General features: G+C 42.4%; 1 protein-coding gene and 1 non-coding gene across 23 annotated transcripts in view; one reads left to right on the top strand and one right to left on the bottom strand.

Annotated features, from left to right (window-relative positions):
• Kcnma1 (potassium calcium-activated channel subfamily M alpha 1) overlaps positions 1-26,906 on the bottom strand; it is a 788,086-nt gene that overhangs the window by 315,270 nt on the left and 445,910 nt on the right. The gene's annotated exons all lie outside the window — the stretch shown is intronic.
• LOC115067128 lies at positions 6,777-6,908 on the top strand. The gene has a single exon (XR_003846562.1). It is a non-coding gene; the product is annotated as a small nucleolar RNA SNORA3/SNORA45 family (small nucleolar RNA).

Here is a 26,906-nt window from a genome sequence, read left to right as displayed (position 1 = left end):
TTTTATATACCATTTAGCAATCCCTCCTCCCATCTCCCAGCCACAAGAGCCCCAGGAACAATGCTCTGCCTGGTCTTTCAAGTGGTAACAGAACTATTTATCAGGATCACTTTTGAGTTAAGTCCTCCAAGTGCCTATAGTTCATGCCCTCCCACACTCAGAGACTGCCAAGAAGAGATGTCAAAGCCTCATTCTTTCATCCCCCAAATGGAAACAACTCAAGGGGGAGGTTCATTTAAAAAGAGACTATATAATTCAACACCCAAAAGGTTGGTCAACAAGGATTTATTTTTCTACCCAAGAAACTTTATCATAATGATTAATACTCATTGCAGAAGGAGAATAAAACGTAAACCCCTCTTCTTTCTTGTGTAAAGCAGGTTGCCATCTCTAGATACACAGATGCTAGTAGAGAAATGGTTCATCTATTTAAAACTACAGAAGAAAGTGACTCTGAATCACATACTTAAATTTAGATTGCCATTCTGACGAGGCATGCCCACATCAAAAAAGGCTTTAGGTGGATGTACGTTGCCAATAGGAAAAAAAAAAAAATGTGGAGTTTCAAGAATGGAAAGATACCAGTTCTAACTGACAGCAGCAATCTGACCAACCATAACTCATTCCTAGTTGATAAGTAACTAGGTAAGTAGAAGATGTTTGATACTTGGTAGCTGATGGACTGTTCATTCCTAATCTGCTGTCTATATAAGTCAGAGGTGCTACCGAAACCTCCTGCATAGTTTGTGTGTTGACCAAGACTCGAGGATTGAGGACCTTCCATAAATCCCCAAGAGGATTGAGGGCCTTCCATAGATCTGCAATTAAGACTGCCTTCTGATGGTATAAATGTGCAATGTAGGACAGAGTCTGAAATATAAATGCCTATTTCCTCTTGAAAGCATATGTGTAGTATGTAGGTGTCTCTAGAGGAAGTGAGACACTTGGTGTGGAAAAATACAACTCTTTTTTCATTTACTTAATAATACAATTTCCCATAAATAAGCATAAGTATGAAGGTCTAATATACAGAGCTTCCTAAACACTGACTTTGGAACTTGTTGAATCACAAGGCAAGCAAGGGTTTACCTAGGTTTTGTTTGAAAGCACTGAGAAGGCCAGGACAGAATCTTCCAGCTACCAATAATTCCTTTGGAAACCTGTGTCATCTCTAAGAGGAAAGTACCAACCCTCTCCTAAGCCTTCTTACTTCCCCAGTATCCCCAAAGTGCACTTCCACACCTCCCTTCATCCGGCTACCCAACCCCATGAAGCTATTTCTCCAAGACAGTGCTTCTCAAACTTTGACAAGCACTTGGAGGGCTTGTTAAAATCTTGCTTAGGCTCCAATTCCAGAATTTCTGATTTAGTAGGTCTAGAGTAGGGTAACTAAGGTTTCATTTTTCTTCCAATCTCCCAAACGACACTGATGTTATTATCCAGTGACCCCCACATTGAAAACTACTACTTCTGAAGAATTTTCTAGCAATTATGTACTAATTACAGGTGTCACTGCACAAGAAAACTGCCATTCAGACCTGAACAGAGATGATTAAGAGTTTGAGTCCACCCCCAGATAACCAGCTGCATGCCACTTAACTAATTGCCTAGATCAAGGCATTGAACAGATATTTTCAGTTTCAGATGTGAACAAGGGGAAAAAGAATTAAAAAGATCCAGGGAATTAATTACAACGCCACTATGCAAGTTTCACTAGTGGACGGTCCAATTAACCATCAGAGAGTACCTGCTGAGCCCATTTTCAGTTCTAGATTAGAAGAAGAAATAATGAAGACTAGATGAGCAGGGATGATGGGGACAGTGGTTTATGGGGAATAAAGAAATGTTAAGCAGCTTAGAAACACAACAAAACAAACATTCAAGATGATTTAATAGGGAAGGGACTGGCCGAGAAACAAGATAGTGCTTTGTGCAATCTTTGCAACATTCAAATTCTCCCCACTCTTGAGGTTGGTCCCTTTCTAAATTGAATGGGACCCTTTCAATTCCCATCAGGATTATGGACCACTAGAGGTCAGACCAAGGCATTGCAGACATGAGTCAATTCAATAAGTTTAATGATTACAGACTCTTCTCCGACTCACCTCTGCAATATTGCCAGATTAATCTAATTACAAGACATCATTCAGTCAGCCTCAGGGACTCTTCTGCCTCCTACGTCAGCCCTGAGCCTGACTGTGAAGAACGCTCCTAAATATACCTCATTCTGTATCTTCTACTTTGTTTCAGTTCAAATCCTTTGTACCACCAGCTTGCTGATACCTTCATTCCTTCACGAATGGGACCCAAGCATGGCCAATTCTAAATCTACGTTTGTGCTGTGACCTCTTCACGTTCTCGTATCTCTGTGTTCAAACCTCAGGTAGCCTTCAAGGTTAACCTAAACTCTTGACTCATCAGATAACTTCTGCCCTTTCTGAATTTCCCCTTATCTATAAATTTCTATAACTCCGGAATTAGAAAGTGACTCACTGAACTCATATTAAAGTCTTCTTTAATTCACACTATAGAGTTTACTCATAATACTGAATTTGGTCCTCACGTGATGATCAAATAAAATAGGTATTTTGCTAAGAATCTTCGTCTTATGAATAGAAAAGCAGAGACTCCAGTGTCTACTCAAGGTCATATAACAAAGTGGTTGACTTGGGATGGAGATCAACTACCCTTACTATAATCTCACTTTCCCTTTCCTAATTGGTGCAATCTCTTTGGAAAGGAAGAAGCAGCATAAGACACAATCTCTGTTTTCCACAGTCTCCCAGGAAGCTCATACAAAAACAAGAGGGTAGTCTAAAGGCTGGATGAGGTCAAATTGCCCTAGAAAGACTTCATGTGTTTGTGTGGTTATTTGAGAGAATCCAGAGAAGGCTGATCTGTTTAAACTCTATCTTTATTCTGTAAAGGTGGGCACGTAATGTGCTAATCATCCTAAGAAGTCCTCCCTAGGACTCTTGATGTTTCTGGAAATACAGACTCATCCCATCTGTTGAATGTTCTCCCTTTATATGTGAGTAATTCCTTGTTGTCATCCTGGTTATTGAAAGATGGCTAAAAAAGGTTCATTCTCTCTCTCTCTCTCTCTCTCTCTCTCTCTCTCTCTCAAATAAGAACAAACACAGGCCTGTGATCCCACCACTTGGGTGGTAGAAGCAGGAAGATTAAGAGTTCAAGGTCATCTTTGGCTACCTACTGAGTTATAGGCAAGCTTAGGCTACAAAAGACTGTCTCAAAAACCAAAATGGATTTAGTAAAAGCTATAGTATTTTGAACCTTTGAATACCCCTAATTATAGACTAGGTGATTAATAAGCCTGCATACCATTCCATCCAGTCAAAGTGAAGAGAACAGATGACCTCATTTAGATATAACTTCTATGGAACTTATCTATAGCCAAAGAGAGTGGATCGATCTCAGTAGTATGAAGTTTTCTTGGTGATGTCTGGATGTATTGATCAAACTAAGTGCCTCCGTTTACCTATGTATAAATAGGATCAAGGGTACCTGGATATCTAGAATATTGAAGCTAACTTTAAAAGGGAGGCAGTTCAAACTAAAAATGAGTGTTATTTTTCATAAAACTTTCTATCTCAAAAACTGCCTTACAAGTTCATAACAGTAATGGACTTCATGTTAATGACACTAATTAATCATTGAGAAAGCAGCAACTTCTATGTTGACCATTGCCTTCTGCACTGGAGAGAACCCTAGCACTTCTCAGGTTCTGAATTGATACAAGTTGAATCTGGCTTTGTGTCCTTTTTCTTTTCTTATTAATCACCTGGTCAGAGTTGTGCACTTAAGAATTGATCTTCCCAGTGTTGGGGTGGGACATACAATGAGTAAGTTATGTAATTTTTAAGTTCTTTAGCAGAATCAAGTCTGTTCTGTTAATCAGCATTATGACTTCATCCCTAATACGTAAGGTAGGTGTCTTCTAAGCCCCTTCCTTGACGAGTGGGCCACATTCAATGAATGATCAAGATTAATGACAACTATATCAAAAGGACTATTTGTTTTAATCTTAAAACACTTTTCTTAGACATTAGAATGGTTCTAATGTAAACAGGAAACCCTTTTTTACTCTTCAGTATGGATCTATCATGATCCTAAGAGCCCACTGGTTAAATGGCTATGTCGGGAAGTCCTTAGCTATGGTTTGTATCGACAGACCTATTAATCTTTCTGACAACAGCTTCTAATTATGCCTGTGCTAAAATGATGAGATGAGACTCAATAGCAATAAATAAATATGTCATTAGAACTATGTTGAAATGAACTGGGGTGTTCAGAGGTGGTATATAAACCCACAGAGCTCTTTGGAATCCTCAGATGCTCTGTAACCCTGAGCTTTGAGCAACAATGACAGCATTAGATTTCAGAGCATTTATATGGCACAGGGTGTCTACTTGAGTAATTAGCCCTAAGAATGAAGCATTCTTCTAAGAGACAAAGAAAATGACACAGATTGCTGATGGAGAGGATAAAACATGTCAGTTCCTTACACACTAGATTTCTCAATGAAACACATAGACAATTTGCTATCATAAAACTTAGGTGGTTTCCACTTTCTTATGGAGCATTTTAACTTTTCTCTAAAAAAGAATTTAGTCTCTTATGTGTCCTTAGGGTCCCCATTTGTACCCTTACTCTATGTCCTTTTATATACACAAATGCACATAAATCTTGCAGAAGCAAAACACTGCTGTAACAAATGAACCTCAACAGTAGTTGTCAGTTAGGTTGTTTTGAAACCAGAAGGATGAACTGAAATCCTAGCTCTATTGCCTATCACCTGTATTATGTTGTGCAAACAACTTGGCCTCTCCAAGCCTTGGCTTTCTAGTCTGTAAACTGGGGATAAGGAGACAAATTTAAAAGGCTTCTGTAAGGAAGAAATCGGGTATTTCAACAAATGACAGTTGTATTTATAACTAAGCAACAGGAGTTATGACAGTAACAACTGCCTGTAGAAAATGTCCCGGAAGTCATGACATAATGAATGAAAACTGATGTGGTTAATTTTCTCTATGTTCAATGTTTCTACTTATATCTACAAAGTTGCATCCTAAAATATTCCAATGTGATTCCAATACCCAGCAGGATATACGATGATTGGGTATTTCACTAACATGTGGTGAGATTCTATATACCGGGATATTCATTCTGGATACGAATAAAGAAGAATCATAGAGAAATGAGATTTCCATAAAGACAGCCGTATAGTGTCACAAATACAAAATCAACCATGATTCCTTAACAGCGAAAACCATGAGTCACTTTAACGAGTGCCCACAGGAGGCTGGACACCTTTCCATTCGCCCTGTTGGTTTAATGTGCATGTGGAAGACAGGCAGAGGAGTGAACCCATCAATCTCTTCTAGCTCTACTCCCATAATATGTATTTCTTCACTGTTGGAATCTTGGAATGATGTCCAAGACAACCTACCCACTAATGCTTATTTTCTCCAGCTTGACTACAGACTACAATTGTTTCAATCGCTGTTGTTACCAGAGGAGAATTAGCATTCATATTTGCCAGCAACTTTTATGTAATAAATCAGAGTTAAGCTATTATATAAAAAGGGTCTGTTTGATACAGTCTTCACTAAACTTCCAGTGGAACCAAATGGATCCATCCTCTTCACCCAACTCTCTACCTCTATCTTCTCTTTAGCAAAGTCTCATTTATCCAGAAGAGGGATAGAATAGGACACTCAACTAGCACTAAATGCATCTGCCCTCATTCATGTACTCCAGACAACAGGTGGAGAACTCCTGCAGGCCTGTGAAAGTATGTGTGGCATGTGGGTGGCCACAAGAAAATGCATGGATACATGCACGTTTAGAAACCTGTAGCACAAACATATGCTCTGTTCCAGCCTAATCCCACCCTGGGTCTATTCACCAAATGGAATAGCCTACGTGAGGTAAACGGAGGCTGATAGAAGAAGCCAGAGAAAAAGTCTCAGGTCAGGATAGAGAGCTGGGGACTCAGATACAGAGACTCGAATGCAGTTGTTGGGGTCAGGGGACGACAGTGGCCCCTGAGGCCATGCTCCTCTTAAATCTGTCTGGAACAAGAAGTGAGGCATCTTGACCTGGGTAAGAGGATTCATCCAACCCCTGCCTTCTGTTCCCATGGCCTTTCTCTGGATACTAAATGTCACACATGTGTTAAGAGGCTCATAAACTATCATTTAAATGCAATAATAGTCAGCTCCTAGATGTTGGTGAGCAATAGTCCAGGATCACTCTTCATGAAGGAAGCAGCCCAGGGCAGAATTTCAAGGTAGCTGGCAGTCAAGATTTCATCCTGGCATAGGTGCCAGGGAAACACGAGTCCTCTATTTACCTCTGTTTACAAGCCATGAGGGCAATGATGACTAGGTAACTTAGGATTCTCACCATATAACACACTTTCAAATAATTGTGGGGCTTCCAGCTGGTAGTATAGGCAGAGGTGAGAACAATTCTTTTTGAGCTTTCACCGGATGTTGGTCTTGACACTTAGAGATCACTCACTGGGTTCGCTACTAAGGTACGCCATATGCTCCTTTCCCTTGTCCTCTTCCCTGTCTTTGATACAGTTCCCTTGGCACTGCTCCCTCACTCTGATTCTACCTCTAAGTACATAGTGTAGAAAATCAACAACTACCTCTGTGGTTCCAGCTCTGATACCTCACACCCACATCTGCACTTGAGGAATCCACTCAAGGTCTACACTCACAAAGAGTTCCACTGCAGTCCCGAGATTGGAGACTAGAGTCACATCCTGACATGGTCACTTGTCCTGCTGTGCTAGAGTTCTTGAAGAAGATCTGCTAGTCTTGATTCACCAGAGAGGGCAGTCAGTGCCACTACTGGTGTCCAGATCAGAAACGTCCACGTGTCCAAAAAAAAAAAGAGTTCCAGCATGGAAGGTATGTCTAGTGCTGATGTCAGGAGGCCCAGTAGCACCAGGCCCTGAAGAACTTTTTATTCGCTGCTTTATTTTGAAGATTAAAAAGTGATAATCCATAACATATACACTCAGCCCGAGGACCCCCATTTGTTAACTGCTACACATGAATTTGGTGATGCCGACAGCTTTGTTTGTGACATCCTGAGGTTGTTTAGTTATCAAGGATTCTTTTAAGATACAGGGAGAGACCAGGTACCAGTCTTGTTGACATTGAACATAGAAAACAATTATTCCTTCACCGCACAAGGAAATAAAATAGCTATGCCTTACATCTGTCTTTGGCTGACAGCTGAGGCAGGGATGTTTTATAAGTATTCCTACTTAGGAGTTCTGTGGAGAGCCCAGTGGCATCACAGCCAAAAAGGGCAGTCTGAGATGTTGCTGATTAGTAGTCATGAATCTGCTGAGCACAAGAAAGCCAGAGTCATTTGTATGGAACGTCATGAAGCAAGCCGGGCAGTAGAGACCAATAGGACTATGGAGAATCAGATGGAACAAGTAACCAGAACCAAATTGTTCTTGTTAACAGGACAAAGAGAATGCCTCGCTAAGTCCTACAAGCACACAGTCCTATCTTCAAGTATATGTTTTTCTCATTTTCTTCTGAATTGCTTCATGAAATCAACATCTTAGCTCTAGGAATATTTCTTTTCCTTCACTCTCTCTTTCCCTCTTGATTCTGGTTACCACTGGAAGTCATTTATTTATCAAAATTCATTTTGTCTGCTCATATCACAGAAATAATTCTTTTCAGTGTATCAATGGTGTGCACTTGGCTTCAGAATCCCAATTTGGAAGAGAGTATTGTGAATTACAAGAAGCTTATTTTCCCTTCCTTTCTCCTGACAGCTCTTTTTAGTGCTTTTACTCTGATTTCTCTTGTTTTCTGCATCCCTGTGAAAACACAGTGGTGAGGGCCTAGGATGCCCCTGGAGCTGATTTCTTAGGACTCTCTCCTTTGTCTCTGTGAATGAACCCACTTAGCCTCGCTCTCTGCCTTCCTGCAGCGATCCTCTGACTGTATCCGGAAGCACTGTGTGTTTCTGAGAAGGAGGAGGAATGGGTCTCTTCTGAAGAAGCTCACAGAGAGACTCAGATTTTTCCTTTCCCAGGGCCCCAGATGAAAGCTCTCCTAATGGTGAGCATTTCAACCTCCAGGTCAGAATCACCTGCTGCACAGGTCTGTCCTTTAATTTCATGCCAGCTCCTTTCAGAAAGGAAAACATGCCCATTCAAAGAACCTCTTAACTGCTTACCCACCCCTGCCCCAAATGTTTGAAATTCTAAACAAAGTCTATTTCAATAGGGTGAGTAGGAGATGTCTAATAGAACGGGAAGAAAAGTAGGGTGGAGGGAGCTTAGCTCTACTAAGCCCCCAGATATCTGGAACACAATTCGAGAGGGAAAAACAAGGCCGGAAGTCTTCAGTTTTGTTTTGTTTTATTCAAAATGTTGAATTGCACAGTTTAGTCTAAGTATGCCGACCAACTAATACTGTGGGAATTCCCACTTCCACTGCAGGATTAGCAGAGCTAGATAATACTCCGCCTTTTACTTTCTCACTTCGTGGCCAGTTTAGATCTGAAATTTAAAACACCTACTTATTTGAAATAACAACAGCAACAGATCCAGTAAGAAAACATATCCTGACAATTAGATTGTATAAAAATCTATCCCGAGAATACAAGGAAGAAAGAGAAAAAACATATTTAGTAATAAAAAAGAATAACAGCACTTTTAAAGACAGTCACTAGTCCTACAGTAAAAAATAATGTATTTCAACAGGGAGAGAAAATGATCATAGTTATCAATCAATAACTCTGAATACAATGCCAGCACGCTTCAGTGAATACCTTTTATAGTACTATCCTTTTATATATTTTAAACTTGAATTAATGGTATTCCTGAACAGAATAAACTATGAGAAAGGCAAATAATCGTATTTTTCAGGGCAGTTAGCTTACAAAGTAGGTTTTATTTTTTTTAACTGTGTATCTGGTCTAAGCGAAATTAAACTAGCAAAACTTGTTCAGAAAGATTTAACAGGAGACGGGCGCCCTGGTCACTGTGAGCACATGCATGCAGAGATGGGAAGGCATGGAAGTGACCATCAGGTAAGATACTACTTGGAAATGGACCTTAGGTTCTAAATTCCTTGTCAGGAGCCTTTTCCTCAGTAGAAGCCTAACAGGAGATTCAGTTCTTTCTTTGTCTATGTTCCAGTCTTGAATATCCATGGGATGGAGTGGCTCTGGGGTACATCAGAAAGTTGGGGGTCCAGAAGGATGTCCAAGAAGACTCATATTCATATCCCAGTACTGTAGTGTATCGGAATGTGTGGCGCTCTAATTCCATGCATGCGTCCAGTGCCTGATACATTCAGAGCCACCAGGGAAAGCACATCACATGCATGGGCAGTGCAGGGAAAGGATCTAGTTAACCTGGAGACGACAACCAAAAGGGTGAGGTTGCATCATGCAATGAAAACCACACTTGGCCTTAGCTGCCATGCAGAAAAAACCTACATCAAAGAGTCTGCTGTGCGGCTCCTGGGTAAGAGTCGATATGAGAGAGGTGAGTTACTTCGGCAATGAGAGACACAGGCAGAAAAAGGTTCAAACCACTACAAACAGAACACCATACAGAGCACTGGCACACGAGAGAAGAGGCAGCTTTGGGGCCCAGGAGGGGAGAGACAGGAAGGGGACGGCAGGGAAGGACAGGAACTTGTTACTCTAATGAGATGGTTTCCATGGCCAGACTTTCATATACATGTATTTTTATAAAGTGCCTTTTGACAAATAACTTCATGACATCCACCATAATTGTTTAGATGCTTTGGAAATTCAGGAGGAGCAAAGCATCAATGACATAAAGATACACACCATGGTTTCCTGTAGTGACAGTTTATTGCAGAAGCAGAGTAGAGATTGGGTAGATAAATAAAAGACATTAAGCATCAACACCACAGTGTGGTTACAGGGCTTGTAGAGAAACTCCAGGCGGAACAAGATGTTGACAGACCCCAACAGTCATGAAAACTCAATTATGCAACATCACCCTAAAAGTCATGTATGACCCTGAACTTGAACCCACTCCCAACGAAACCTTATTTTCTTCATCTCAGCATGTATGACAGGACAGTGAGTTTACCCTATCCTCGTTGAATGGAACCTCAGATACAGGTGATTCCTTAATATATTCTTTTAATTAAAATTGATCAGTAAACAACTAAACAATTGAGAACTTTAAAGTTCTCTCTTCTCTCTCTCTCCTCTCTCTCTCTCTCTCTCTCTCTCTCTCTCTGTGAGTGGAGGTTCATGCTTTTATGTGTATAGATACACATGTATATATATGTGCATGTAGAGACCAGAGGTCAACCTAGGGCATTGTTCCTCAGATACCATCCACCTTTTTGAGACAGAGTCTCTCACTGGTCTGGAACTCACCACTTAAGCTAGGCTAGTGAGCCCCAGTGATCCACCTGTATACACTTCCTTCACATTAGGCTTCCAAGCATGTATCACCATGCCTGGCTTCATTTATGTGGGCTAACGGGATCGAACTCAGGCCTTTACATTTTCAAGAAAAACACCACTTATTGGGTGGTGAGCCTATCAAGCTCATCTCTAATGTCAAGGCCGTAGTAGTTCTGAAGAGAGCTTTCTAACATGCTACCGGCTTCACAGAAGTCTTATCTTCTTTTTTCCTGCCTGATCTGCCATCTGTGACCTCGGCACATTGAACACAACTCAAAGAGGCCTATGGTCTAATCCTAAGATGCAATTCCTCTCCCCTAGCGTGTCTCTCTCTCTCTCTCTCTCTCTCTCTCTCTCTCTGTCTCTCTCCCTGTCTCTCTCTGTCTCTCTCTGTCTCTCTCTCTTTCTCTAAGTAGGGGAAAAAGCAGGTTTCATGTTCATAAATGATTCTCTTTACCATGTTCTCCTGGAGCTCAGGCTGTTTATAGCTCACAGGATACAGGCAGCTGTGATAGGGCCTTGGGCCCACTGTGAACAAGCAGCAACTAGCCAACTATCACACTGAGAGACAAGCACCCTCCAGGTCCCCAGAACCACCAAAACATGGGGACATACGCAGGTAGACGGGACACATGGGATTCCTCCCAACACCTCCCCCAGGCCTTGGCATGCAGCTGTTTCTACTCCATCCCAACTTGTCTCTTACAGGTCAAATGACAGATTTAAAGGCTATTTTCACAAGAATTACATTTTAATACATATATAATAATCCAGACTATTCATTCCTCAAATATCTCTAGAGTTCTGCAGTGACAGGCATTAGGTGAGTTGGAGGGATGCAAAACTCAATAAAATGAATCCTGCTCCTGGGTAATTTTCAACTTAGCAGAAGAATCTATCCAGATTTTAATTTCTGGCAGCGTATAGATACAAGAGTGGCTTGCTTCAGAATTCTACTAAATATATTTTCTGACCCAAGACAAATTGTCTATCTCTCTGGACTTCAATGTCCTTGCCAAAATGCGAATAACCACCCGCTTCTGGAACTTTTGAGTGAAACCAGTGAGTGAAACTTAACTGCTCAGTTAGAGGACAGTACCTGGCAAATGTGGTGTCAGCAATATCTAGGGTGATCATGGATACTCCAAACCAGGTAAACCCCGAAGAGCTCTGGAAGCAGACAGTGGTTTCTGAATAATTTCTGAGCTAGGTCTTGAGTGATGACTAGACCCTGATCTGAGTGAGAAGGTGGGATGAGGCACAGGAATCAGAGGCTAAGTGTACACAGAGATTTGGAAGCAGAAGACAGAGCCATAGACTATCCTGGAACCCAGTAGACTGCAGAGCTGACATGTTCCAAGAACAGACAGGAGATGGTATGCCCAGGAGCATGCCTAGAGAAAGCAGGAAGTTGGCAGAGACTCAAATGCAGGGGAACGGTGAGGTAGCCTTGTCTGAAGCAAGGTAACCCTGGGTCAATCAATGTGGAGTAGAAACCGGAAGCAGGACAATGTGGAGGCCAAGAGATCAGTTCATCGAGTTAAATCCCAGAGAAAAGCCACCTTACATCCTCAGATGAAAATTACTGCTGCTGTACAATTAAAACCATCCTGGAGAATGCCTTTCTTTGGGGTCTATGCTGTCATGGCTTCTCTAGAAACCAACATCAGGCTTAAAACACCTCTGAAAGCAGTTACCTAAACCACAATGCCCACTCTCCCCTATGTGTATTGTGGGGGTCTTTGTGCCACAAGGAAATCAAAGCATGAGGTTATCTTTGGAAGGAAAGGCTACTAGAAAAGCAGCCTTTAAATGGTAGTAGGGTTCCATGCGAAGTACACGTTTCTGTACCTTGAACAGACACAGCTGGATGTACTAGGCACAAGCCCACAGTGACAGGCACACTTAGGCCTACGGAGGAGGTATGGCTAGTACGTGCTCTGCCTCTACAGTTCACTTTATGATTCCACCAGGATTCAGGCTCCATAACAGGTTCTTTTGGGGTTTAGAGAGTTCAGTTCTCAGAAAATTACCAGAGATACAAATTCAGGAAGTGAAGCTTTCTTTTGGTTACAGTTAGGAGAGCAAGAAAGAAGGTGCTATTTTCTGGGAACGTGCTCTCTCTTTAGAGAGTGACCAAGTGTGTTTATGGGCACTTAGCTCAACTTTCCAGCTGTAGGCATGATGGGAACTCTATGTTCTCAGCTCGGGAAGCAGAAAGAAGAAAGTTGCTGAGACCATGTGATTGATAACGCTTGATGGGTGGATTCCCATTTGCCTCAAGTCCATTCTAGTCTGGCATAGAGTCAGGACAAGACTATGATGCATGAAAAACCCTCTGCACATGGCTTTACTAAGAAGCTGTGATGCCCTGAGCTCACCATGGAAACAGGCTGAGAGCACCTACAGCCATACCTGCTGTGCTGCTTAAACGCATTTGGGAAAATGCTCACCAGAGCGTGGTTTTGATTTAGTCTTTTGTCCCTACCTAACTCCCTCCCCAGGGCAGTGCAACAGATCTTAGTTTGAAAAGATCCAATCCAGGTGGCTTTTGCTAAAGCAAGGAGGAAGTCTGGTCCAGGTCTGAGAAGGGTGTTTATTATTCTCAGATACCTGATACTCCCCGCCTTGGATTAATCCCAAATGGATTAAAAGTTGAGAAAGCCAATGAACACAGCATCCTCCTCACTGCTGGCCCCAGGAGACAGATGGACAGACACAAGCATCGTTACCAAATGAAACAGCATGCAGGAGCATCAGAGTGCTGTCACTTTCCCGGGGTGGCCTTTCTGGTATGTATGGAATCCATCTGTTAACCAGCAAAGGCTAAAAGCTCTTGTCTGCATGCCCCAACATCACCATCACCAGAAACAGGTGGGGCTTTGCTTTCCACAGTGGTCCAGTTGAGAGCGTGAGGACCACCCTCACTTCCACAGGCACACACTGGGGAGGGATTTAGGATAAACATCACAAAGAGGGATCATTATCCAGTAGAGAACAAGGTCACATTGGACTAACAGAACTCATTAAAGTTCAAGGACATTTTGATTGTGTGTAAGTCCAGTAAAGAAACAAAACAAAATAGGTGGGGATTTTGGCATGCAGGCAGGGAGGGGGAGGGGTTGTTGGTTTGTTTAACCTATAGTCCAGGGCTGGAGAGATGGCTCAGAGGTTAAGAGCACTGGCTGCTCTTGCAGAGGACCTGATTTGATTCCCAGCACCCACATGGCATCTAACAACCATTTGTAACTCCAGTTCCAGGGGATCTGACGCCTTCTTCTAGAACCTCCTCGGGCACTGCACGACATGAATGCACTTACATGTATGCAAGCAATACACACATACACATAAAATAAAAATAATAAAAATCCTACAGAAAAACCTATAGTCCTATATTTTAAAGTAGTCATCTGAATAACCATTGTTTTGTTGTCATTTGATTTTAAACATTTTGGAATTGGCACCATTTCAAAATGCTTTAATGTAACTTCATATAAATGTTGTGTTTCTTTTGTAAGTTCTTAGTTTCCTCTTTTAAAATTCAGTTTTTCACAACAAAGTTACTTTGTGCTAATGCTGACTGAGGAGCTGGTAACACAAATCTACAAGCACCAAAACACCACAAGTCTTACAGAAAAAATGTATAAAGCTAGCAAAACCCAAAAAGGTTACAGCTTTCTGTCACAGCTTACTTCTGTGACAATGAAATATAGAGACATAATACAGAGTCTTATCATTGGAAACAGGGGACAGGGCACCAAGAAATGTCGTGCTGTTTTTGCATCATCTTGTGATTATTAAGGTACTGCAAAATAAAATTATCATTAAAAAAAACCAAAACTCCTTCATTTGTTTGGCTTTAACATAGCCAGGGGCCAAGATAATATATTTGTATTGATGAAGGCCTGTTAAAAATCTGCAAACTGGGGTTGGAGAGATGGCTCAGCAATTAAGAGCACTGGCTATTCTTACACAGGACCCAGATTCAAATTCTAGCACCCACGTGGCAGCTAACAACCACCTGTAACTCCAGTTCCATGGGATCTGATACCTTCTTCTGTCCTCTGCAGGCATTGCACAACACAGGTGCACTTACACCCATGCAGGCATAACACTCACACACATAAAATAATCTTTTTTAATCTGCAAACTGATCTCTTTAGAAAGCATTTATTGGGCACCTACTGTGTATGTAATATCATGTAGAATTGCAAATAACACAGAGAGGCACAGAAGCTGAGATGCATGCTAATACTGGCCTTTCTCAGAGGGACACTAATTGAAATAAAAGCATCATTTACTTGCCACATGGATTCGGAGAGACAATCCCTCAAGACGGAATCAGCTGTCAGGGAACATAAGTCATTAACATGATATGCTAAAGTAGCTCTGAAAAACCTAGGCGCCATGAGGCCACCTGATAGGAATGCCTGACAAGAGGTCAAGCATTGAGAAACTAGCTTATCAGAAAAACAGGACATAGTGGTCAAGCCATCTGCATCTGGCAATCCCTGGGGCTCGATACCAGGAAATCAGATCTGTACCATAAGTCACCCACCCAGAATTTAGCAACTTAACTTCCTCATGCTTTATACTCGTTTGAATGGGCCAATAACCATGCTTCTGCTTCTGTACCCCGCTTCTGCTCTATAAAAGTGCCAAAACCCAGCATGGGGGCGCGCAAGTCCTCCAAGGAGACTTTGTGCCCACAGGTACCTGTGTACTAAATAAACCTCTTGCTGTTGCAACCCGAAGGCTGACTTGTCCTCAGTGGTTTCACTCTTACAGCTCCTAGGAAGAATCAGCAGTCATCTCAGGAAAGCAGATGCCAGGCAGCCAGCTGGGGCAAACGATGCTATTGATGTTGGTCCTGCACTACACCATCTTTACACTTCCTATTCGTTTCTCTCTTTCTTTGCCCCAAAGCTTAATGCTCACCACACTTGGAAGCCAATGCCAGATGCAAGGCGATATGAAGATCTACTTAGAAGTAAAGAAATAATCAAAAAGGCTGCCACAATAAATGTCTAAGCATAGAATTACAAATAAAGAGCAAAGTTGTGTGTGGGGGGGTGAAGTTGAGTTCAGGTAGCTTACAACACCCTCCCCCATCACCCACAGGTGGCATCTACTCTGTCTCTACTCGTTCTAGGCAATACTGTTGGATGTAAAGTCAAGGCCAAAATGAGGCCGTGAGGATGGATCCGTAGAATCCCAAGGGCTTTACTAAGAACATAGTAACAGTTTTCATCTTTCTGAGAAGCTGCTTCTGAGAGGAAAAAAATAAAAATGGGGACATGTGCAAAGCTCAAAAGCTCCTAGAACTGAAGGCCCAGCAGATGAACATCTAGGAAGAACAGATCCAGCCCTTCCTGAAATAGATGGTATGTCACTGTGGTGCGCCTGGAGTTGCTTTACCTGCTGGGGGCTTGGGCTTTTAGTAAGTCCAAAGCTTTCTCCTTAAACTGCTGAAATGCCAATCAACTAGAACAACTTGACCTGGGAACAAATGAATTAGTCAAAGCATTGCCTGAAGAGCTAGAAAACGCTCCTGTGAAGAGGGGGCCTATTCTCATTACAATCACTTTATAAAGAAATTTCTTAACCAGTGAACAAGAGGAGGATTCTAGGGATCCAGCAGCTCTAAGGATAAACACCAGCTAAGCACTGGCTGCTGGTCCCTTTCAAAGGTTCACTCATTTCATGCCAAACACCCAGCTGGGTGGTGGCTACCGCCTCCTGAAAGCCTTCCTGCATCCTTCCCTCACCCAGAAGTTACCAAGCCCTTTTCTAAGTTTCCTTCTCTTCCTTAGCACTTTGTTTCCAGTGCACCCAGAAGTTACCAAGCCCTTTTCTAAGTTTCCTTCTCTTCCTTAGTACTTTGTTTCCAGTGCGGTCAGGCAGTTGTGGTGAGGTAATCTGCTTTGGAATCTCTCTCCCTCCCCTGCTGCACTGTGAGCCCCAGGTCGGGGTGGGGAAGGGGTCACAGGAGGTCCCAAATAAATGCTTAGGAAGAGGAACAAAATGAAAGGATAAAGGAAGGAAGTGAAAGGATGCAAGAGAATAGAGTGCCACCCAGTTAGGTGCTAACCTTGATCAAGAAATCCCATCTTCCAATATGGATTTAAGTGGCCCCCACCATCCTTCACAGAGAAGAACTCAAAGCGCATGATGCTTCACTACCCACAACATCACTATAACCCCCACAGGGTATAGTGACTTCAAGAGACCGACTTAGGTTATAGAGTCCCCTGTGTCCCCGGGAAGCTATGGGTTATCTTACCTAACAAGCATAAAGATGAAAGATGCTAATGGCATTGGAAGTAGCAACATTCACCACTCAACAAAGCTGAATGTCCTTCTTAGCCATGAAAGGCCAAAGCTCTGAGAGATCATGGGGGATTTTGAATTCTATATTAGGAAGGTCCCAGAGGATTAGATGTATGGGTCATTAGGTATCGCAATACTAAATTAAATTCATCTCTCTTAAATCAATAGAAAATCATTAATTTATCTTTATCTAAAAGGATATTTGGGCGTGGTGGCACACACCTTTAATCCCAGCACTCAGGAGGTAGAGGCAGGCCAATCTCTGTGAGATTAAGGCTAGTCTGAGCTACATAGTGAGTTCTAGGCCAAATGTGCCTACAGGGATACTCTGTCTCAAAAAACCAAAAACTAAATAAAAGTTTTTAAAAACTAAAAGGATAACATGTATAAGTAGCAACTAGCTTAGAAAACGTACAAAGATGATTGGAGTCTCCACCGTTCTCTTGCAAATCTCCCTCTTTATCCAAATGATAATTGTGTGTGTGTGTGTGTGTGTGTGTGTGTGTGTGTGTGTGTGTATGTACACCAGCATGAGCTCCAGTTCAGAAAGCTGGACCCAAACTTGACATTAAACAAACCAGCAGCATCAGCTAAAATCTTGAGATGTGCATCCATCAGATCTTAGGAAGTTAACTTGGGTCTCTCTTGCTGACCTGCTTCTTCAGGGATCCAATACAAAGAGCCAAGTGTTCAAGTGAAGATAGAAAGAGCCATTAAAAATAAACAAACATGATGAAGGATTTTAGATGGGGATTTGGATCTAGGGGGTCTCCTTGGAAAAAGGCTTACTGGATACAAACCAATATGTTGTAATTCTTCAAGGAGAGCTCAAAAACGACAGTTTAGCCTACAATAATAGGGTGACTTCTACTTTCTTACATAGATCAGCACAGCTTCTGCTATGGTTTCCACTCCTTGCTGTGCACAGGGTGAAGGCTCTGCCCAGGAGTCCACGCACATAAATAACTGAACACTGGTTTCCCTTTTCATTTGTTCTCTCAAATCAGCATTGATTTTGATGACAGTTTATTGTAATTACCACTTTTCTTTCTGATGCCTCTGTGTGTGTGCATCTGTGTGTGTGTATGCGTGTTGACATTATTTTGCATATATGCTAGCACACACATGACATGGTACACGGTGGAGATCAGCAGACAACCTCAGATATCAGTCCTCACCTACCTTATTTGAGACAGGATCTCTCTTCGTGGCTTTTCCACTGTATTTCAGGCTAGCTGGCCTACAAGTATCAGAAATTCTCCTATCTCCACTTCCGTATCTGGAGGCACTCTGGGATTATAAAGGACCACACTACACATCTGGCTTTTACATGGAGTTCTTGGGACTTGAACTGGGGTCCTCGTGCTTGTACAGCAAGTACTTTTATCCAAACAACCATCACCCCAGTCTGTCATCCCTTGTTCTAAATGTCAAATGTATAAAACCAGATTATTATATAAAATCACAGTGAAAGTTTTAAAGTTGCCACCCTCTCCTGAAACATCATGCTGTCTACAAAAAAATACTAAAAGTACCCTCTGTCATTATTGTGAATTATTAGTAGAGAATCCAAAAGTGTAATTATATTGATTGATCATGAGCAACCACAAAATGGTTTAAATCTACATGCCACTTTTGCTCAAATGAAACTGTGGGTTAAGCGACATCATGGCATGAACACAAAATAGCTGTTAAGAGCTATTTGCAAAAAAAAAAAAAAAAAAAAAAAAAGCCAGTTTTCACCATAAGGAGGGAGAACCCTAGTTTAATTTAAAGTTTAAGAACAATCCCATTAAATAAACCCTCTCTCTCCATTTAAAGCTATAACTGTTAGCACTAAGACATTTAAATCAATGCAGTTTCATATCTGTGAGAAACTGAAATTTAGTTTCATTGTGTCCTAACTCGTTCACTCAATAAAAATTGTTCTCAAAATTAGCATTATGACATCAGATTGCTTTTCAACTCAGTAGAGACATTTTTTAATTTACTGAGTAGAGTTTTGAGGTTTAAATTACTTAAAATAAGACAAGCTCCTAGACAGTCACAGGCCCCTAGGAAGGCTCATTCATTACCTGGTACTGTCATCGCTGCTGAACATAAAGCTTCAATACGCTCTCGGGAAGGTCTAGCTACAGAGTACAACTCTTACCTCTCTATAACTTTCCATATCAATCTCTCCCTTTCCCAGTAAGCTCTAACCACAGGAATCTTCTTACCTTTACTTTGAATGCCAAGTTTTTGTTTATCTCTACTGGAAAGCAAGCTCCACGAACATAGAAAGCTTACTGCTCTTGTTCATTATTTCACCAAAGCCTACCCTTGCCTTTCGCTCAGTAAGCACTGCATAAACTTTGTTAAATAGAAACACAGAAGATGTAAGGAAGGGAAAAATGACAAAGGAAAGAATGAAGGAAAAGAGAAAGGGGGGGATACAAAAGTCCTAGTCTAACCTAGCTAAAATGAAGTCTGCAAGTTTGCAAGTACTTTCCTTATCAGACCTTAGTACTAGGCCTGAGGCAACTCCCACTGATTCTTGTGGGAACATAACTTTTGTACCCACATGAAATTATTTTCATCTCCCTTATGCATGTTACTTGATAATTTAATCACCTGTATTGTATGTACCCCAGAAGATGTCTGACATCTATCTATAGACTTATTTAACCACACACCTTCAATCTCATTTGTAAATAAAACAGAATTATCTCCTTATCAATTGCTTTTCTAGATTAGACCAAGAAGAAATTAATAGTCTGTCCCATGTTAACCCCAAGATCTGCTTATTCCGTAGAATTAATTAAAAGTGTCCTCACATCACCTTTTTTCCCAGACTTCAAGTATGCTTACAATGATAAAAGTAGCCCAAGTTCCACAGATAATGGAATCCAGCAGGACCTGTCGCCTCAGGATTAAGACAGACTCCTGATTCAGACCAGGGGCTCAATCTCCAGCCTCAGTAACTCACCACAGGATAGCAACAGCTTAAGTTCCTTTTCTTCCTCAAATGGAGGAAATCATAGTGATACTACTGAATGGAATGATAAAGGCATATCGTGGAGATTTGCACATAGTAGGCTCTTAATAAGTAGAGAAACTGCTCATAGGTTTATAGAGAGCAACTTGGAAACAAGATCAGGATTCTCAGTGACAGTCAGCTAAGCCTGTGCCTGACTATTAAACCTCTTGCCAGACACCTGCTGAGTAAATGTCACGGTGGTCACCCAGCACCTGGTTGAATCAGCCATGTTACAATTCCCCCTCTCCTCTTCACTGATGACCACTCAGAGTGTGCTGCTTTTCCTGCACAGGCACAAGGCATTTTGTAGACTGTCTTCATCCCTACCGGTCTTATAGGTATACCATAAACACATAAGCAGGGAGAGGCCTAAGACACAGATGCCAGCCTCTATACGTCAGTGCACACCACTTTAATCTTTGCATTGCCATTTCTGTTAAGAAGAGCAAGTCGGGAATGACCAGCTCCGGGCTGAGAATCTGGAAGGCAGATCTTATCTGCTGGGTAAATTTGCTGTCTGTGTCACAGGCCCACGCTGCTTCTTCCCTACCATTTGGAAAGTATCTGTGGCTGCTCTGCATCAGGTATCGGCATCTTCTGTTTGACATCTTCCTGATTCCTTTTTGTGGACAGCGCAACACCAGCCTGTTGCAATCTCGAGTCAGGTTCACCTTATTTGTTCTGGTACATTTTTGTTTTGATGATGAGGTCAGATATGCAGGCTGCCGTTCCAATCCGATTCCTCTCTCTAAGTTCCAATTTCCTAGGATTTGATTGCTCAGATTTCCACGTGCTAGGTGCTGCCTCCCAGAGCTACGTGTTAACCTCTCTTGGCACAAATTTTCATGTCTGCTACAGAGGAGCAAATCCACAGAATAGCATCCTGGAGCACTGTAGAAACCAAAGGGTAGATGGAAAATCCAGAGGAAAAGTCACTAACTTCTGTTCTCCATGAACTCAGGAGAAGAGAATGTGTACACATGCCTCTGTTTGAAATTTAAAAGGGTATTTCCTCCTCACTTGTGTGAGCTCTGCAGTTTGTGAACCTTCCATTCACGCAGGAGAACTAACCAACTTGTGACCTTCAATCCCACTGAGGAGGTTTCTTTCTGAAGCAGTGCTAAGTGCACACAACAGCCATTACGTGTACTTTGATCCACATCCTGTCAACCGATGTGAAGATCCCAGGGCACAAGCTGAACAACCCTGGTGCTCAGTGGTTCCTGGTACTCAGCTGAGCTCAGGGGGTAATTTCCCCTAAGTATATATGTTCTTAAACGGTACCTACCAATTATATCTCTTTGGAAGAGTGCAAAGGCGGTGTGCACACAATCCCAGATGTGCTCATGCGAGCCACCTACACAGAGGGGGCTCTTTCCTCTCCTTTAGGGTGCAGAAGCAGCTGAGGGTGAGGGCTCTGTGTCAGGTGCAGGACAGTGGTCACTGTTCTGTATTGCTTACATTTTTATTAACATGTATTCATTGTAGTGGTTCTTAGGGTGAAGTGTGATGGTCCAATCCATGCATCGTGTACTCACTATCCATGGGACAAATCAGAGTAGTTAACAGTTCCCCCTTGACATTTCTTTATATAGGGAGCCTTTGAACATCTATCTTATAGACATTCCAAAAATAACAGGTTATTATGGGTTGCAGTCACCCCACTATACAGTGGAGCAACCAGAACTTATTCCTCTTATCTGACTGTTTTCACATCTAACTTCCATTTATTACCCCCCAGTACCAGCCCTTCCCAGCCTCTAATAATCAGTGGTTTACATTCAGATCAACTTTTTTTTTACCTTTCACATATGAGAAAGAACACATAATATTTGATAATATTTGGCTTTCGGTGTCTGGCTTATTTTACTTAACATAATGTCCTCTAGCTCCACCCATGGTGTTGCAGATGACTGGATTTCATTCTTCGTGGACATATAATACTTCATTTTGTATACACACGTCTGTATTTTTGATACTGCTAGGGACTGAACCCAGGGCCTCATCCATATGAGGCAAGAGCTCTACCAACTAAGATACATCCCTAGCCTAGACACTGCTCTTCTTCATTTTACTTCTAAGATTTAAGGCAGAGAAAACCTCTCCAAAAAATAACACACTTCTAAGATGCCTGTTTTGATAGAGGGGAGGAAAAAAGGAGGTTACCTGTGATACTGCACTGACTTCAAATTCTCCCAGAACCCAAGATCATGTAAAAGACAAACATCTATAAGTACAACATTTATTCCTAGTCCAAATGCCATGTTTTCTGCCTATTAAATTTTGGTCTCAGAAATTATACTTGAAGAGAACAGAGTAGGATCCAGGCCCTGAAGTCCTACCCTGCAAAGAGCAAAGGCCGCACCTTCCCATCCTGCCTGTGTGGAATTCAGTATAGGCTGGAACCCTGGGTAGCAACTGACTTCCTATCTAGAAGGAACTGAGGGTCAGAAATACCAGAGTAAGTTAAGTAAGGCCTAAGGGGCCAAAAATAAATGTGACTTAGCATTGATTATGTGCTCTGCCTCAAAATACACTATATAATTTTTCATCACTGAACTGTACTCTGTTCCTCCCCTCTGTCCTTCTCTCTCTCTCGCTCTCTCAAGCTTTCTCTTCTCATTCCTGTTGTTTTCTTTCCACCTTTCTCCCTAAGCCATACGGATAGAGCAATGGATCCCAGCGAGGGGAAGCTGTGGTCTTCCCTCATCTGCCACCCACCACATTTTCTTGGAAGGAAATATGATAGGAAACTTCCCAATAGCTGAACTTCTGCCGTTACCTTAAAGATCTCTCCAGATCATGCAGTTCCTTCCCCTTGCTAACTGGTTTCATAAGCCTTCTCCTTTTACTTGTTTTCTATTCTTGTTTTGGGGGCAACTGCTGACATATGCAGAGTTCTGGGTTTTATTTTAAGTAATTTGTAGTTGACTATCATTTATTTGTGCAATTGGTGTAATTAAATCTAATTACATAATTGCTGAAAGACTGAATAATCACATAATTAGAATGTGCAATAATAAGTGTTGAAATCCCATTGTTATGACGTGCAATGATACAATTATGATGTGGAATAATCCTGTTCTCTTCTCTTACGATGTGGGAGTGTTCACAGGGTTCCCTGCAAAGAGAAGATCCTCTTGGACTGCCTGAATGGAACTCGGCAAAGGCCAGAACCCCAGGCAGCAGCCGGGAGCATCTGAACTTGGACTTCCATCTCCATCTTCTAATATAACCTTGGAGAGTGATGCTCTGAGGGCAGTCATGGAGGAGAAGGGAAGCATCTGTGGGCAGAAGCAGCCACAGCTTCGAGACCCAGACCATCAAGCAGATGTCTCTAAAGCACAGTGTGGGAGTTACAAGGGATCCACTGGAGTTCCTGAAATCTTCATTCCTGTCATCTTCTTAACATGGGGGACAAAGGGGACAATCAGAACAGCTGGTCTCTTAGCCCTTGCTCTTTTAATTGGTGGGGGTCCCCTTACCTCATGGCAGGCCATCCTCCCCTTCCTCGTCCAGATCAGGTGAGCAGCAGCTACATTCCCAACAACTGAGCCTCAAGCACCCATACTTCAGCAGCCCCCTTTTACCACTGGGATCCCCTGCTCAAGTGTCCCCCACTGATACATCTCAGAGAAACTCGTCAAGCCTCAGATTCCCCAACCCCACCATAAAGTGCTCCTTGTCCAGTCTGTTTCCGAACCCCATAGTTACCATCCTCAGTATGACTCCTAACAGAACTTTCTTCTTGAGTGCCCAGGCAGCTGAAAATCCCTGGGTAAAGCCACACAGGCAAATGACTGGCTTCACTTTCAATTTAAGATCTCAAACTGCAGATTGGCATTCATACTACCAAGTCAAACTGCTATTTTTCTCAAATTCATTTGTTTTCCAATGTTCCAAAGTCACTACTTCACACAGTTTTCTTCTTTCCTTGAATTTAGTCAGTTTTCTGTTACTACAATGAACTACCTGAGGCTGGGTACTTTACAATGATTATTTGGCTTGTAATTTGAAAGGTTCCAGGGCATTATACTGGCAACATCTCCACTCTGGTGAGGGCCTCACAGAGGATGGCATTACAGAGGTGAGAACACATGCTACATGGAGGAGTTACACAGACAGAAGGCCAGGGCATGGGGAAGGGCCAATCTCCTGAACTTCTACTTAGCCCCACCTCGTAAAAGTCTCACTGCCTGTCAACACCATCACACTAAGGACCAAATTCCCAACACAGGAACCCTTGTGGGGACAAATCACACCCAAACCACAGAATGTCTCTCACCTCCCAAGTGGCTTCCTTTACCACCAGATCATCTGATACCTCAGCTCATAATGTCACTGGAAGTCACACAAGAATGTCACTTAGTCACAGGAAGTTTCACTTTTTCCACCCAGCAGCCCTCCTACCCTGAACCATGTACCAGACACCCCCCTTTAACCTCCTCAGTGTGAGGCAAGGAAATTTTCCTCCTCTGATAAGAAACTAAGCCCTCAGTAAATGTCCTTTCACCCTAGCCTGTCCAAGTTGCTATAGCAATCCATCCCCTGCTTTGGAGCAGTGGTAACAACACGCGCAGTGGCTTCCTACCAGGAAGCCCTCGGCCTGCCTCACTCTGGCCCCCTCCCTGCCATTCACTAGCTCATCACTTGTCAGGGACACCAGTCATGTTCAAGTGGAGAACTCCACAAGGAATTCCGAGCTGCTGTCTTCTCTGCCTTTAGCAAATGGCCACTTGCTCCTGCACAAAGCCTTCTTTTCCCAGCCTCCTGCCCACCTACCCTCCTCGGTTATATTCTTCCTCGGTTTCCCATCCAGTCTCCTCCTGCTTCATTGCACCTTTGAATGCTGGAAATCCCCCTATATTTATCCTTGACCACTGTCACAGTTCAATGGAAAATGTCTCACACAGACTGATGTATTTGAATACTTGGTCCCCAGCTGGCTATCTGGGGATGTTGTGGAACCTTTTGGGGCAAGAGGCACAGCAGGCTGAAGTGGGTCACTAGGGGAAGATACTGAAGGTTACAGCCCTGCCCCACTTCCTTCAGTTAGCTGGTTGCTTCCTGTTTGCCTCACAATAAGATCAGCAGCTTAGTGCCAGGCGTGGTGGCACACGCCTTTAATCCCAGAACTCGGGAGGCAGAGGCAGGCAGATCTCTGTGAGTTCGAGGCCAGCCTGGTCTCCATAGTGAATCCAGGACAGCTGGGGCTACAGGGAGACCCTGTCTCAAAAAGACCAAAAATAAATAAATAAATAAAAGATCAGCAGCTTAACACTTGTGCACCATATGACCCAGGCATTACAACCACTGCTTTTCCTGTCCTGACACTGTGAGCCTGGATAAAACTCTCCTCCTTTAAGCTGCTTGGGTCAGGTACTGTCAACCATCCTGACCAGAAAACTAACCGATACACTGTCATTTCTCCCTCTACATTCTCTTTGCACAGTCCCATCTCCTCATAGGAGTTCAAAAATCAAAATTCCCAAATGTCATTTAAATTCAGTTCCTCTCTTCTCAACTCTAGACCTGCTTGTCCACATCTGACCTAATAATGCCATCCTTGGGTCTCATGAGCTTCTCAAACTTAATCTATGATGGAAATCCTGGTTTCACCACAAGCAACTTGCCCCCAATGTAGCCTTCCATTCTTGGCAAACACCACCATTACTGACCAATCCCCAAGGCAAACCTAGCAGGGCTTTGATTTGCCCCACTTGAAATCCATCAGTGAGGTCTGTCCACACCATCTTTCCCTAGGACAGGGATCCCTCTGCCATGATTAAAGGTTGCAATCCGTGTATATACTGGTCTTTCTTTTCTTTTCTTTTTTTGTTTGTTTTACCTGTTTTTCTCATTGGATTGTTGAGTATTATGGGATTGTATAAATGGTTTGCTTGTTTGCAATAACCAGCACAGATGGAGTCATTACTTTCTGTTGAACAAATAAAGGGATGACCCTGGGGCGGCATCTATAAGCCTCAGAGTCTGAGCATTCGAATAAACTTAGCAGTCATCCCATGAGCTAAGGCAAGAAGAGAGACAATAACCTGTGAACTTCAAAGTTCAGAAACTTGAATTCACAGATATCATGAGCTACTAAATGAATTTTATGTTCCCAGAATGCATCTGTGAAGGCCCTAAGGCTCAGTGTTATGGTACTTAGAGATGGGGCCCTGGGTAGATGATGGAGTTTAAATGACAGTATAAGGGTGGAGCTTCCTGGTGGAATTGATGTCACAAGAGACACCAAAGGGTTCTTCCTGCCCCCATATGATGGCATAAGAAGGTGGCCATCTGCAAGTCAAAGAATGAGCCCTCACCAGACACTGACCATACTGTTACCTTGAGCTTGAACGACTCGACCTCCAGAACTGTGAGAAATCACCTACTCTTGACACTTTTTTATGGGAGCCTAAGCAGAAAAAGGCATCATATTTACAACTCAGCAATTCTACTTCCAGACTGTGCTCCTGAGAAATTAATACAACTTGCATGCAGAAACCTGTATATGATTGCTCACAGAATCACTACTCACAGCAGTTTGAAAGAGGAACCAACTGACCTACATGTCCATCAGGGGATAAACAGATAAATACGATGCAGAATAGTCAAGGTAGCATAAGATCTAGTTATAAAATAAAGTACAGATAAATGTTACAATATAGATGACCCTCGAAAGCATTGTGCTAAAAAGAAGATAACAGATGACTGCTGTAAGCATCCATCTGAAATGTCCAGAAGAGGCACAGAGACAGAAGGTAGATTAATGTGTGCCAAGGGACTGGGGGAGGATGTAATCAGGAGTGTGGCCACAATAGGTACAGGTTTTCTTTTGGAAGCATTGAAAATGTTCTGAGTCAGATGATAATGGCTGCACACTGAATAGGAGAAAAAAAAACCCATACCAAAGCATTTTAAATGGGTGGGTTTTGTAGCATATGAAACATATCACAATAAACCTACGAAGGAGACAGAAGGGAAGGACTAAGGGGAAGAGGGTAAGGAGAGGGAGAGCAAGAGAGAGAAGAAAAAGGAGGGGACAAAGGGAAGATCAAGGAGAGGGATTAAAGGGGGGGAGGAAAGGAGG

This window comes from Nannospalax galili, unplaced genomic scaffold (genome assembly GCF_000622305.1).
Source record: "Nannospalax galili isolate Female #2095 unplaced genomic scaffold, S.galili_v1.0 scaffold83, whole genome shotgun sequence".
Lineage (NCBI taxonomy): Eukaryota > Metazoa > Chordata > Mammalia > Rodentia > Spalacidae > Nannospalax > Nannospalax galili.
Note: the sequence above shows the minus strand (reverse complement) of the source record. Positions and strands in the feature narration are given on the sequence as shown.